At 46.9% G+C, this 15,000-nt stretch overlaps 1 protein-coding gene across 2 annotated transcripts in view; it reads right to left on the minus strand.

The window, feature by feature from the left end:
• The window catches only part of CCNY (cyclin Y), a 109,960-nt gene that overhangs the window by 65,968 nt on the left and 28,992 nt on the right, over window positions 1-15,000 (minus strand). The window contains exon 1 of one of the 2 annotated variants that reach the window (XM_070380944.1): window positions 12,397-12,525. The exons of the other annotated variant lie outside the window; for it this stretch is intronic. The gene's annotated coding sequence lies outside the window, so the exon portion shown is untranslated. Of the gene's footprint in view, window positions 1-12,396; window positions 12,526-15,000 lie in introns of those variants that run through there. 2 annotated transcript variants of the gene reach the window in all.

A 15,000-nucleotide genomic window follows, 5' to 3' on the forward strand; every position in this document is an offset into this window, starting at 1 on the left:
CCTCAGCACAGCCTGACTTAGATGACAGGCCTGTCAACCCAGCTGGCTGCGCTATTAAGAAATAAATGGAAACAGGCACATTTACATTTGATGAAGACAGGCTCAGATTTGGCTTAAAATGCTACAGGGTATGACTCTGAATTAGTAACACAATGACACATTTTTCACCGTGGTCGACCAAGTTAGATTTTGAAATGAGAATTCAGACTCATTTTCATACAGACTCCAACAAATTAATATTGAAATAGTTAAGAATTATTCTCCACTCACACTCAGCCTAGGCAAGCACCTGCTTTTGCAGCATGGCAGCTAGTTGTCTCATTTTAGAGCTGACTTAGCATTCAGTTTCTGTTTTTTAGGTGAGACTTTGTTTTTACTTTCAAATGAGATTTTGAGGTAAAGTAGTTGATTTTCCTTATGATTCGATTATCAGGGACCAGATAGGCTATCCTGGGTCCCACACTCCACTCCCTAGGGCCTCCACCCGCAGGTATGGGTCTTTACCTCATTCCAGTCGCACTCCACACATTTTAATCTTTTTTTAACCTCAAATTGAAGATACGCTGGAGGAGTAGGTGTAAACTCACCAAAAAGCTACCTATGCCAAGTCAGAGGCATAAAAATATCATCACAACAGCTTCACATCTTCTTGAGAAATAACAGGCCACCAGTGAGAAAGACCCAGAATATTCAGGCGGACCCAGATTCCCAAGCTAGCTCCCTCCTCCCCATTAGGAAGGACCACTGGGGCCAGATCCCAGCAGCCCACTCCACCGTACACAAGGCGAACAATACCAGAACCTTCTCGCCCAGAGCAGGACATGTATCACTCAGGCACGGCTCTACACACTCCCACACACAGACAAAAGATGAAGCAGGATGCACATTTCTCTAGGGAGTAAAGTGGTTCAAAGGAAATTTTCTGCAATTTATATACATGACAACACTCCCACTATTTTAGCTAGGAAAGAGAGACAGTACAGGAAGAATCAGGCGAGTACAGGCCTAGGACCTCAACTAAGAAAAAAGAGAAGATTAGGAACAGGGGGCACCAAACTTTTCCTACAGAGAAAAACTGAATAAGGAAGAAATCATTTGCAGGACCAAATAATGACAGCCATATTTCTTATTTCTTTTAATTAGAAAATTTATCTAGGAATTGATAATCAGTCAACCTACGTCCTACGTTCAGAAGAGTGAAGATGACCACGATGATGGGAAAGTATCAAAACCGAAAACACCATGTATACACCTATAATTCACATATATATGAAATCCACACACACATAGGAATGACTAAGGATCAAAGTACAGCGAGTGCTGTGTCTATGGGGACCTAGTTTTGGACAGTCTCCAATTGAGCTACTCAATCAGTCTCTCGACCTCTAATTTATCACCTGATACACACTGCAAAGAAAGGGAAAGGACCAATGCACCCCAGCTCCCTTTATGTCTCCACGGATACCACCCAGGTGCACGCCTGAGGCACACCTGCATTCATTATTTCACGAGGTTTCCAGTGAAACCTCAGGTCCATCATGGATGACTCTGCCAGTGTTCCAACATCTCCGAAACATTTCTCTGTGACATTGCTTTGCTTAATTTTTTAAAGACTTACAGGACAAAGTCCAACTTATTTAGCATGAAATCACTTTCAAGGTGCCTCACAATTAACCTCAATCTACCTTTTATTAACTTTCCTTCGAGAATTCCCAAGTAATAGAAATAACACAACAGAGCACTGGAGGTATGCTGAGTTTGTGGTGATTTGTCACACCGCAATAAACAACACAGAAGGGACAGGTGAAAAAGGGAGAACTCCTTGGACTGAAAGATCAGTATCTGCACCTTGACTCTGTGACAGAGGCTCCATGGCAGAAGGGAACTTGAGAGGTCAAGTTCACCGCCACTGGCTCCACATCTCCCCAAGAAAGCGGGGTGAGGGTGGAGGGGCGCCTCTGTCCTGAGCGTCACATCTCCCCATGTCTACTCTCATTCTCAGCCCAGCTCTGCCCGGCTGAGCAAGCAGAGCAAGGGGAAGCAGGAGAGAACCGGACTGCTTGTTTCGTGTCATCTTCCATGCAGGGAGCCTGTCTCTAGGATGGTCGTGCTCAAGGCATAAGACCATTTTCACTGTTCTGTCTCTAGCTTTTGTGAAAGCCTCTGCTTATTTTGGGTTTTGACACTGTTCTGAAAAGTCAGTGCCTCTCCTGTATCTACGGTTATCTCTTTCTAAGGGAACAGGTCAAGGCTGATTTTTTTGGTTCCTTTGTGTTTCCGTACCATCCAAGACGTATGTAAGAATCACAGACAACTTCATCACACGGGGGCAGAGTATCTCTTATCTGTAACATTTTAGTATTAATTTCAATTTTATTTTAACATGACTTCTTCAAGGTGTTCCCTATACTGTGTCTTTATTCCCTAGGAATCATCTATGCTGTGCTGTGCTTAGTCGCTCAGTTGTGTCCAACTCTTTGCAACCCCATGAACTGTAGCCTGCCAGGCTCCATGGGGATTCTTCAGGCAAGAATACTGGAGTAGGTTGCCGTGCCCTCCTCCAGGGGATCTTCCTGACCCAGGGATTGAACTGGGGTATCCTGCATTGCAGGCAGATTCTTTACCAGCTGAGCTACCAGGGAAGCCCAGGAATCATCTGTACGTCTGTTTAAATTAAAGCAATTTCTCTTTGCACTTTAGAATTACAGTACATTTTCTGTTCCCGGCTGTTTCTCTTCTCTTCTCACTCTGGCCCAGCCTCTGGAGGGCAGGAGACCAGCTGGTCCTCAACAGCAGCCGTTACCTTCCGGCTGCTGGCAGTGACTTCAGTGACTCTCGGAGCGTGTGGCCTGGCCACCCTGGATACAGCTGCCCCGCTTCAGATGCCCGGACAGCAGCTGCAGCCAGGCCCCCTCAGCCAGCGGGCTCTCCCAGCACAGGAGCTCCAGAAAAGGCAGCAAGGGCGCTGGAGCCATCACTGCAGTGCCCCGGGGACACCACAGCTGTGGGGCTGGGGGGTCACCATGGCAGGCGCGGGGCTCGCCCCCACGAAGGCACCTGGCTACACAGCATCACGGCTCCCGACCTGCACTTGGGCTAGAAGCCTGGCGACTCCTGGTCACAATACACAGCCAGGCAAGTCCGTGAGGGAAAGACAGTCCTCTCAACACAGTTTGCTTCTCATAATGAGCTACGATGTAGGGTCACTGATTTCTGCTTTCATCTCTGTGCCTGGGTTCAGGGAAAAGAATAATTATTTTTTGTTTTTCTCCTGGAAAATAAGAACAAGTTGTTAAGCAGGGTGGCGGATGGCAAGAACATAAGCTGAGCCATTCACGATGAAACAATACAGTTTGCTGGCCTGTGTTCATCAATTTCTCATGTCAGGTCCTGAATTTTCACTTATTTTGAGAAAAAACACTTCAGAGAGAGAAAAGCAGGTGCCACTCCCTCCCCCTCCCCTGCAAAAAATTTAGAATCGTGCTGGCTTCTGGCAAAACAAATTTCTGCTATAGCTGTCTGAGGAGAGGACTGGCAGGCAATCGTTCAATCCAGGAGCGTGGAGCTGGAAGGGGAAGTACTCTGTGGTCCTCCGGTAGCACCAGGGTTTCGTTATCACCTCCCAGGCAATGAGGGGGTCACAGAGGAACACGCCGCAACCCCCTCGGGAGTACATGCTCTTCTTCACAGGCCTGCCCTCAGCCCTGCTTCCACTCCTCTCTCCACAGCTGCGATGGAGCAATCACAGGGCAGCCGGGGGCCAGGGATGCGAAGAGGCACATGCCTCTCACAACAGAACCCCCCCAGACACGAACCCCCCAAACACAAGAACCGCCCACAGGGGCCTGCCAGTCCCGCACCTTCCCTGCCAGTCCCGCGTGCCCTTCAGAGCACAGCTCACTGCAGTCCGTTTTCTAGAAAGTACACGTGCAAAAGTCTCTTTTCTTCACCATTTTCTCCTTCTCCCAAAAGAAAGTGCCGATTAAAAACAACAGATCACTGCCACAGCATGCCTACTAAAAGAAAACACAATAGTCTGGAAATCCATGCAGAGGTTGCCACAGCAACAGTTCCACAGCCCAACTCGCAGCATCAAGCTTTCAGTGCCTCCATGCTGCAAAGATTCCCAGGGCAGGGAGGGCTCCCTTGTTCTGTGATCGGAATTCTCTCCACTGAAAACACTGTTTGGGCACCTACTGCACCATTCATACTCCTGCTCCCAGTCATCTAACCCACAGCTGATGACTCTGGAGACATCTCCTGATAGTTCTTTCAGCTGGAGGACTGGGAGATGTCAGCCAGGAAAATCTCTTTCAGTTCTTAGAACAGAAAACATACTTTCTCAATAAGGCTTATTCTTAACCAAGCACACAAGGTTACTTCAAGTAATCCAATCAAGTCGGCAACTATAAGGCTCCAGACTGTGATGCCAAGTGCCCCCCTCCCTCCAAGAGACCCACTGAAGTGCCCTGAACGTGCATTCCCAAAGCAGGAGGATGGGGTGAGAAGGTAACTGTTCAGCTTCTCCTCCCAGAATAAAACCCCAGCACCGTACCAGGGAGATTCTGAATAAAATGACTATTCATTGCATGACAAGGATGACTTATTAGTGTCTCACAAAGGCTACCAGACTTCCTCTGCAAAACTACCCACATCAAATACATGTTGCTGGAAGGGAATCCAAATAGAAAGGAAAGTTATCCACGTGGCTGGAATCAGGCGAGAGAGAGTATCCAAGAGGCGCTGGTGAGCGAGCCTCTGGTTGCACGTGTTTTCTGAGAGCCCCTATAAATAGGAGAACACATGCCTGGCCTGCTGTCCCAATAAAGCCCGATCTTCAGCCAAGGCTACCATTTACTGAGAGCAGCCAGACCCGAGGCTCCTGATAAGCATAATCTCATCTTGTCCTTACAACCACCGCGTGGGGTGGGGGGCACCACTGGGGTGGTGGTGGTGGTGAAGGGGGAAGGTACAGCTATCATTCCCACTTTAAAGATGACAAAACTGAAAACCAGGGCGACCTGCCTGAAGCACACGTCTAGTAAGTGATGGAGTCTGTGCTCTCTCTACTCCACTACCACTTTCTCGAGAGGGTACTGTGTTACCAGCGAGCTCCTCAGACACTTGGCCTCAGTCTCCACACTGAGCAGGGAAGGACCTGGCCCCCTTCAGTGTCACCTGAGCAGTTCCACCTGTACCCATTTTCTGTATCTTCAGGATGTAAGAGAACATTAACAACAACAACAACAACAACAAAAAACAGGAGTTCTCAGTGCTTCAAAAAATAAACAGCAGTTTGAAAACCACTTTCCTTTGCCATAGTGCCAACTACATGGGCCCTGAGGGGCTGAGACGTATTTGGCAGGTATGCTGGGCAAATGACACGGGGAGAGGAAGAGGCGTGTGCTGGAAACAGAAATGAGATGGAACGTGAGGGCCAGGAAGTTCCAGAGGACCTGGAGCAGGACAGAGGTGAAGGAGCCTCTAGGGGTGACAACCATCCACACCAAAACCAAATGTGCAGGTCACTCTCAAAGCAATAACGTTTGATACAAACTTCAAAGAGCCTGCTGTTCTGGCATAGCCAGTTCTGATTTAAAAACTCAAATACCAAGACAAATGAAACAGATGTGTAACTCTATTTTAAAATCAACTGAATGTGTGCCAATCTTGCAAAAGAAAGTGAGCTTTCTCAGCATTCCTGCTCCTGGGACAGTCTCACTAGGTATTCTGGGCAAGTTTTGGGGGGTGTTACTCTATCCAAGGTGTGCCTCCTACAAATTAATCACTAAAAAGGTGGCACAAAGGGCATTCAGACAAAGTCAAAATTAATGGACAAGAATTTATCTATACTCACCTGTAATATAAAGAAAGATCAAATCATGCTTTTTTGCTAACTTATATGGTACATTTAATACAAAAATAATCTGAAGTCCTCACAGTTTTACAATATTATCCTTAAGAGCAAGAAAATAATGAATGTGTGGTTTGAGATTTTCCATTTTCCATGATTTATTACAAAGCGATACTCGGTTTAGCAAAGAGCAGTCTTCAAATAGACAAGCAGTAATTCATTTTGCACAGTTGGTTTCACACTCATGACCAGCATCAGATGATGCGTTCCTGAGACATGGCTACAATAATGAATTCTACTGCACAGGTAGGTTGTCTGAGCCTTACACTCAATGGTTTTCCAGAAGTCAAGAGACAAAGGAGTTTTGAGTTCTTACTGGTTTGCTATAAAAGTTACAATTCTCTAGCTATTATGTTTGTTCTTAAAATCTGGGCCAGGGTGGGGTGGGGGTATTGAAACAGTTCTGTTTAGCTTGGCAAACACTTACTGAGCACCCTATATTGAGTGCCAGGTGCTGTGGAAATGCTGGGAATTCAAAGGTGATACAGACAACGTGGTGGCCCTAGAGGAGTCTGGGAAATTTAGTAGGAATGAAATATATGTAAACAGAGAACTTCCATACGACTTAGTACAGATCAGGGTACTATGGAAATACAGAAAGCAGAAAAAGCCTGTGGTGGGTAGAATAATGGCTCCAGAGATGTCCACACCCTAACACAGGAACCTATAAACACGGAGAACAGAAGACATGCAATGAGAGAAGCAAGTCAAGAGATGTGAGGCTGCTGTCTCTGAAGACAGAGGGGACCACAAGCCAAGGGATGCAGCTGGAGAAGGCAGGGAGAGAGGGAGCTCCCAGAGCTGCACACAGGGCTGCATGATGTCAGCCTGGTGATGCATGTGCACTTCTGAACCAGAGATAATAAATATGTCTGTAGCATTTCAAACCACTAAGTGTGCAGTAATTTAAGGTAGCAACAGAAAGTTAATCAAGAGCCCTTCAGTGGGAAGATACTATTTACATGTGAACGAGAACACTCACTCTTACTTCATCAGCTTCATCAGCCAGGCTCAGCAAGGAGAGAGAGGCTGTTCAACCTTGACGCTCCACCCAGAAGCACAAATGGTCAAGCTCCACAGTTCATGCTGCTACAGTAGGTCTCCGGGGCCTGCTCTTGAAACACCCTTCACTCGTTCACCAGCCAGAGAACTGTCATTTGGGAGACAAACTACTTGACAAATTACAAGGCCACAACCATTGGGCTGGCACCACCACTCTGAACATGTGCATGCCACGCATCTGACGCAGGTCTTCTGAGGTGCTTGCTAGCTGAGTCTACTTTGCAGCAGCCTTGGTCAACAGAGACTATGCTGCTGCTGCTGCTAAGTTGCTTCAGTCGTGTCCGACTCTGTGCGACCCCATAGACGGCAGCCCACCTGACTCCCCCGTCCCAGGGGTTCTCCAGGCAAGAACACCTTCTCCAATGCATAAAAGTGAAAAGTGAAAGTGAAGTCGCTCAGCCGTGTCCGACTCTTATCGACCCCATGGACTGCAGCCTACCAGGCTCCTCCGTCCATGGGATTTTCCAGGCAAGAGTACTGGAGTGGGGTGCCATTGCCTTCTCCGAACAGATACTACAAATGTTGCTTATTATGGAGCACAGTATTTAAATGTGATGCCACAAAAAGCTACAGAATCAGGGGCCACAGAGTCTGCTTCTCTGAAACTGCTCTGCGAAGGAAACAGGACCCAAGTCTCCTGCCAGGCTGGACGTGAATGTGGACAAGCACAAGGCGACAGCTTCCCCTGGGTCCCAGCCTGGAGTGTGTGCGTGCCTCAAGATGACTCTGGGGAGCATGGTCTCAGGAGGACCGAGGCCAAAGAGGAAGGGCCATGCCTCAGCGGGTATTTTCAGGAAAGTCAGGCTTCAGTATGAAATCCCATAGCTGTCCAGAATCCATCAACGATCTGTGACTTAAAAATTATTCTGTGGATGCTGGCAGCAAGTTGCATTCAATGTGCTGTATATTAACCACTAAATTTATTACACTGTCCAAAATTTTGTCTTAGTTTTTTGCACTTAGAATACTTCCCATAGTAAATTTTTAAAAACAAGTGAACTGTGTGAATACAGTCCTTTTAAGAACATGTGCATCCTCCCCTCCACTCATGTCTAGAGTTCTTTCTTTTTCCTGATCTCCTCATAGCTTCTCAGAGGTACCACCCAGTGTCCAACTTTGCATACGTGGTCAGCAGGCTGATTAAAGCTGCTTCCCATCCCACCACCCTGTCCCACATCTGCACCAGATGGGACACTGAGCAGATAGCAATGCAAATTATCCTATTAAAGGCTCAGCGGAGGGCTATACGAAAGATGTCTGCTTTACTCTAAACGATGAGCTTCCCTAGTAGCTCAGACGGTAAAAGCATCCTCCTGCAATGCAGGAGACCTGGGTTCAATCACTGGGTCAGCAAGATCCCATGGAGAAGGAAATGGCAACCCACTCCAGTATTCTTGCCTGGAAAATTCCATGAACAGAGGAGCCTGGCAGGCTACAGTCCATGGGGTTGCAAAGAATTGGACACGACTGAGTGACTAACACACACGCATTACTCTAAACCACGGTTTTCCAAACTCACTGACAAAGGATCTTTTCCGCCCTTAAAAGGACTATTCCCCAAATTTGCTTGATCGTAAGACTCACCTAGGACTACTGTTGAAACTGAGGATTCCCATCACATGACTACAACCCTGGTCCCTTCTTCTAACCTCTGAGTCTTCGAGGGGAGGATTTTGTCATGTAACAAGCAACCCAGATGGCTTATCATCAGACCAGTTCAGGAAAAGACTGACAAGCCAGCATTTGGCCAGAAACACTGCTTCCTGTTCAAATGTTTCTAAGTGATTTCCAGTTCAATTTCCTAATTTAAAGGCAAGATCTTGGGAATTTCCTGGGGATCCAATGGTTACAACTTGGCTCAGTGGCCTGGGTTCAACCCCTGATCAGGGAGGGGACTGAGATCCCACAAGCTGCACAGTGCAGCCCAAAATGAATAAGTATCTAAGGCTGGATCCTAAGCATCATCACCCGTGGACAGCACCTAGCATGCAGAGTGGAGCGTTTCTACTGCACCTGAGCCGTCACAGCAACAGGTTTCCATCCTACATGTCTCCCCACCAAATTAACCATCATTGTTATTTATGCCACCAAAAATTGGCCTCTTCAAGGTATCATTTTCCACAGTTTGCCACAAAATCACTATGAGAAAAGCACTAATTCTTTCCCATTTCAAGGAAATGAAACAGGCTAGGGAATTTTACTTTATTTGCCCTAAGTCAAAGTTTCTCAGCACCGTGGACGTTCTGGGCAGACAGTTCTTTGCCGTGGGGGTGGAGAGGCTGCTTCGTGCCCTGGAGGATGCTGAGCTGCATAACCCGCCTCTACACACAAGATGCCAAGGTAAGATCCCCTCCAGCTGTGACCATGAATGTCTCCAGTCCTCACCACACACCCCTGGGCACACAATCAGGTAGGGACCACTGCCCTGAGTGATGCTCCAGGTCAGAGCAGAGGTCTCCACCAGCCCACCACCTGGGCGGGAGCAGCCTTGATGCCATCCTTTGCGGCTCCATCCAGCTGGCCCTGTAGGAGCCCTCAGTGCTCAGCCTCACAGGCTGCAGGCCCGGGAGAAGTTCGCAGAGGGACAGAGTGAGATAAAGGTACAGCGCGTGCCCGCGGTGATTTCTGGCACAGACTCCTCCCGCAGTGGAGTCCTGAGTCTTTCTTCCTGTCCTGCCAAAGGCTCAGAAAAAGAATTCTGCCTGCCAGGATATACCTCGTGTATTCAACAGCCAGGAAGGACCATTTTTAAAAACACTCCCTTCATATGAAAACACTATTTTCAGTAATAATTATGTAAAAATCAACTATTTTCATGATTTGTTCTTCAGTATCAGAACCACCCATTTTAAAATAATACATTTCAACTTTATTGACATTAAGCAAATTTAGTAAAACAGTTCATGTATGACCTAAAATTTGAACTTACCGAAGAAAAAATATTACACCTCCAGATCTGCTTTAATTTTTAAACAGAAATAAAAACTCCACATGGTCACAAAGAATGACAGAATTACTCAATAATACCACTATTGTTCACTTCAAATCTACTGTTTAAATACAGAAATACATAGTACCACAGGGGTTAAGTAGGGGAAGAAGGTCTGAAGCAAGCTGGAACAATTCCAAACTCTTGAAAATCTCTCGAAATGAATGCACATAGCTGAGTCCCTCACCACATGTTAGCAGCTAACTGTATAATTAGCAGTCTCTGATTTAACTTTCATGCAGTCTACGATGTCTACTAAAGGCTAAGTAATCAAAAAGTACTCGTTTGAGGCTTACACATATATTGTTAAAACTCAAGTTACCATAGCAATTATGCAGAACACACACCAACAAATTTTTGCTGGAGGAGTATGCCATCACTGACATTCACAATTACATGCACAATTCTAGACTTTAGGATTTTGCAGACAAACTTTTGGATGGTTTTATTAAACTGTATCAGAAAAGCTAAGAAGCGTTCCCAAGCAGTGCAGTTGAGAGAGTCCGCACACAGGCTGCCAAGGCTAGCTGCTGCTGTGTGACCCTGGGTAAGTTACTTCCTATCTCTGGGCCTGTCAGTTTTCTCATCATCAAGATGGAAATAAATAATACCTGCCCCATGGGGCTGTTGTAAGGTAATAAAAGCAGAGTTAAGTGCTCTAGACATAACGGGCAGCTGTACCCAGGAAATACCTTGAAATTACTGAATCTGGGGGATGAATCTATAGGGATACATCATACTATTCCATTTCAGCATCCTACACATACTCGCCTCAATAACTGGATGTTGGACTGACTCCAGGCTTTCATTACAAAATACAAACCCAAATGGGACCAGCACTTTCAGATCCAAGCCCCCGATGACCCAAGACTGGTGCCTGAATCTTCCTGTTCTTCACAGACCAGAGCACAGCAAAGGACACAATGATGGGGGCTGTTGCTGGAGGAAGGAAATACCCCCTCAAAAGACTGACTGAGCTGAAGGCAATACTACACCACAAATGACTCTAAGCCTTTCTGGGGGTGAGCTGGGAAGAAAGCTGGGGACCCCTTTTAGCACTCGCAGGACTTTCAAACCAAGGAAGCCTTCAGTCAAGCTCACCCTTGAAACACAAAACCATGCCATGTCCTTCCCCTGCTCTCCTAAGACACCCCTCAGTATGCCTGAGAGCCCGCTCGGTGCTCCCCATAAAGCTTCAGATGTGACAACACGCCCTGTGTGTGTGTGGCTTCGTGAGCCCCTGACCTCTGAACCAAGCTCAAGCAGGGGCCACCCTACTCCCACATGTCTCCAGGTGCTCCTTCCAACTTCGGCCCAAGTCTTTTCCATGGTCGCCACTCGGTATGCCAACTCTGTGGTCACAAACCTACAGGCGTCCACAGGAACAGAAGGCCTGAGGACCAGGGCCCACTCCACCCTCGACTACCTAAGAGTTGTGACTGGCAGGTGTGAGTCTCACTTTCACACTTATAAAACATGGCTGGCCATCCTGCCTGCCCTTTGATGATGCTGAGGAGCAGAAGGGGTGGATGGCACGCTGCAAGCTGCGGTGCTACACACTCAGTGGCTCCCCGAGATGATGACCCCCCCCCCGCCCCAGCACCTGCTCTGCTCTCTGCCCTCCTCCGCTCCCTTGGGCTCTGCTCTAAAGGCTTAGATCACTGAACACAAACAACAAAACCCCCAGCTCTCCTCCTACCCGAGCAGTAACGGAGGACTTCCAGGGAGTCATCCATGTAAAAAGGCTAACACCAGGCACAATTTCTCATACTGCCAAACACTGAATATCACACGTCTTATCACAGCCCCCAAGGCCAACAGCAGGGGTTCCCTCTTAACTTCTGAGCCCCTTGGAGGAAGGGAGTATGTTGATCACACCACAGAGAATCACTGAAAAAGAAAAGCCACTTCTCCCACTGACGACAACACTGGTAATAAGGAAGAGCTCAGAAGTCAAGCAGATGTCGATTTTGAAAAATCTAAATATAACAAGTCACCTCCAGGTTAATTATCCAAGTTTCAGTGTTAGGATAAAGAATACCAAAACCTCTTTAAGGCAATGGCTCCCATACTCAGAAACTTTTCGTCATCAAATTGAAAACAAAAACAAGAAACAAAACAAACAAAAACTGCTCAAAGTGCTGAGAAAGCAGGTCTTAATGCAGAAATGGATCCAGGTGGAACTCAGCCTCCTGTGGCCCCGCTGCCCCCTCCCTGCACTGGCACGGGCGTTCCCCGTGCACGTCCAAATGGACACTGGGGCCAATTCCTCCAAAGGGGTGATGGCTGGAAATCACACGTCTATCGCCTGCCTGAAACATCTTCTTGAGCTCAAACATCACCACAGAGACTCCCGAGATGGATGTCTCAGCCAAACGTCAAATATCAAAATCTGCAATTATCTGGTACCCTTGGGCAAAACATCACTCACCATCAAAGTTATCAAGAAAGCACCAAAAGATGAACTACTTGTCCCGGAAAGCAGCCTCCTTCCCTTCAGCATCCGGCACAGCAGGCAGCTGCTGAACGCGACCTCCTCCAATACCAACCCGCAGGAGTTCATGCGCTAATCCCAGGTTCATCAGTGCCCTGCTCTCTCTGGGGCACTGTGCCCAACACTGGAGATGGAGCGATGAGAGCCTAGATCAAAGAAGATAGAGCTATGAAGAATTATAACATGAGACCACAGTAGTTGATGTATACACTTAACATCTACTATGTGCTACTCCAACGGACCTCAAAATGGGGTCCCTGCAAAGAAGAAAATCCTGCCTTTTGCTACAGCACAGACACACCACAAGGGCATTATGCTATCTTTATTGTATCTCAGAAACTCTGAAGAGTGGCTTTTGAATCCACCTCTCCAAGTCTGTGCTGCAACAGGTGCTCAGAGAGGGGCACAAGCACAGCGCTGTCTGCCTGCTGGTGCCTGTCACGGGCCATCTTTTATGGGAATCCAAGAAGTACAGCAGATGAGAGAAGAGAGACACTTGGGATGAAAGTGAAGGAGAGACGAGTGTGGAGAGGTGGACAGGAACCCAGAAAGCAAAGAGAGACCGGCCCCACACTTGGTATTGAACACAAGGTCATCACTGGGGACTGGCTTCTTCCACTCAGCCCAGTACTCTGGAGATGCCCCCAGGGAGCTACATGTCTAGGTGGTATGTTTCTTCTGATTGTTGTGTAGAGTTCCATGGGGTACTCACTGACCTGTTTAAGGACATCTGTGTGGTCTCTGGTTTCTAACTATTCCAAATAAAGTTGCTGCAAACGCTGGGAGGGCAGATAGGGATGGGTGGAGTGAGGAAGGAAGGGGCTCGGACCTACCCATGCTCTTTCCCTGGAGCTTGTCAATGTCCTTTCTTACAATGGGAACCCTCATCGTAACCCTTATTTCTTATCTGTTGAATGACAAACATCAGAGTACCTGCTCAGCACCACTTCATCACAAGTACTGACAATACGCTTTTGTCTCCTTTGCATTCTGGTTTTAACAATCCAAATCTCTTCTGTGGGCAATGACTTCATTTCCCCCACCCTTTCTGTCAGGGTTCACTTTGGCATATTTACCTATTTTCCAGAGATCCACGTGTTAGACCTCCAGTTAGACCTCTAGTATGCTATGAATATAAACTGTTTCAGAATGCCCATCTTAAAAACCAAGAAACACTTCACAAAGGTCAAGGATGCATCAGCATTCAGTGAGACGCTTCCCATTGGCTCATTTGTGAACCACCACCCCATTTGCACCTGCAAAACATCTCAACACAATCTCTTGGTTGGAAGTGTCATTTGTCACCAGCCTCCATGTCAGGAGACAGATTTTCAGCACTAAAAATTAATGTGCACTCATTTATCACGAAGATGGATGAGAGATAAAACCTGGTGTGACTGGCTATGGAGAAGAACAGAATACTCTTAAAATATTTATATTGGTTTATCGAGTTCTCATAGAGCAAGCTTCCTTTCCTTTCTCTGTTAGGAAACATTTGTATTCCTACTGAGAAAATGGAAGGATCAGCTACCCACAACCATGTCAAATACATTAAAAATTTATAGGAAAAAACGAACCCTGTGGTAGTATTTCTTCTCTGGTTTCATAAGCGATATGGTATGTACACTTTATACAGCTGCCCTACTATACATCTAAGCCTCAGCATTTGTTCTGAAAAGGAGAGGGCCAAAAACCAAATCATTTCAACACGCCCAGAGTTCTGTGGGCAAAGGAAAAACAGAGCAACTTCAATGGGGAAACTAACTTTCCAGGTTGTACCTCCTGCCATAAATGTTATAAATGTCGAATTGTGTGATACTCCTAAATAGCTGCCAATCAAATCTTTTTTAAAAAGTACAAATTGATGCTATTGACTGCAGTGTACACTGCTTTCCCAGAATAAATATGCGCTTCCTTCTATGCAATCACCAGCAGAGACAAATGAAACCGCTATTAGCATAGGACGCTCTAGGAAACAAGGGAGCACAGTCATGAAGAACACCCACCGGCTCTTTATGACATGTGTCACCCGATGCGCACAGACACGGGAAAGGAGGTTCAGAAGGGCAGAATCGCGCACGCCTTCCCCCGCCATCCTGATGAGGAGCAGGGGGCTCCCTCACCCACTCTCCTCTACCTCGTCATCCCCGCCCCCCGAGGCGCAGCCAGATGTTGTTGGGGTGTAGACTGCTGAGTACTTAGTGTGTGCCAGGCCTGGGCCCCACATTGCTAAAAGGTCAGCTGCATGATCCCCACTTTGTAGGTTAATAAGGTGACAGGATGTAACCACCCCAAACCACACCAAGGGAGAAGCAGAGCCTGGATTCAAACTGAAGTCAGCCCAGTTAGGGCTTGTCCTCTGATACTGACATGCATGTTCTCACTACATTTTATTAACATTAAAATTATTCCTGGATTTAAAAATCCTTTCAGTCACAACCTAGCAGAGGAAATAAAAGCATGACTAAAAATAACCATAGTTTTAAGGAATGAGTTTCCATTCTCTATGGAGTGAGATCTACAGTTAACTGATCCACAGCA

This window comes from Bos mutus, chromosome 13 (genome assembly GCF_027580195.1).
Source record: "Bos mutus isolate GX-2022 chromosome 13, NWIPB_WYAK_1.1, whole genome shotgun sequence".
NCBI classification, from domain to species: Eukaryota; Metazoa; Chordata; class Mammalia; order Artiodactyla; family Bovidae; genus Bos; species Bos mutus.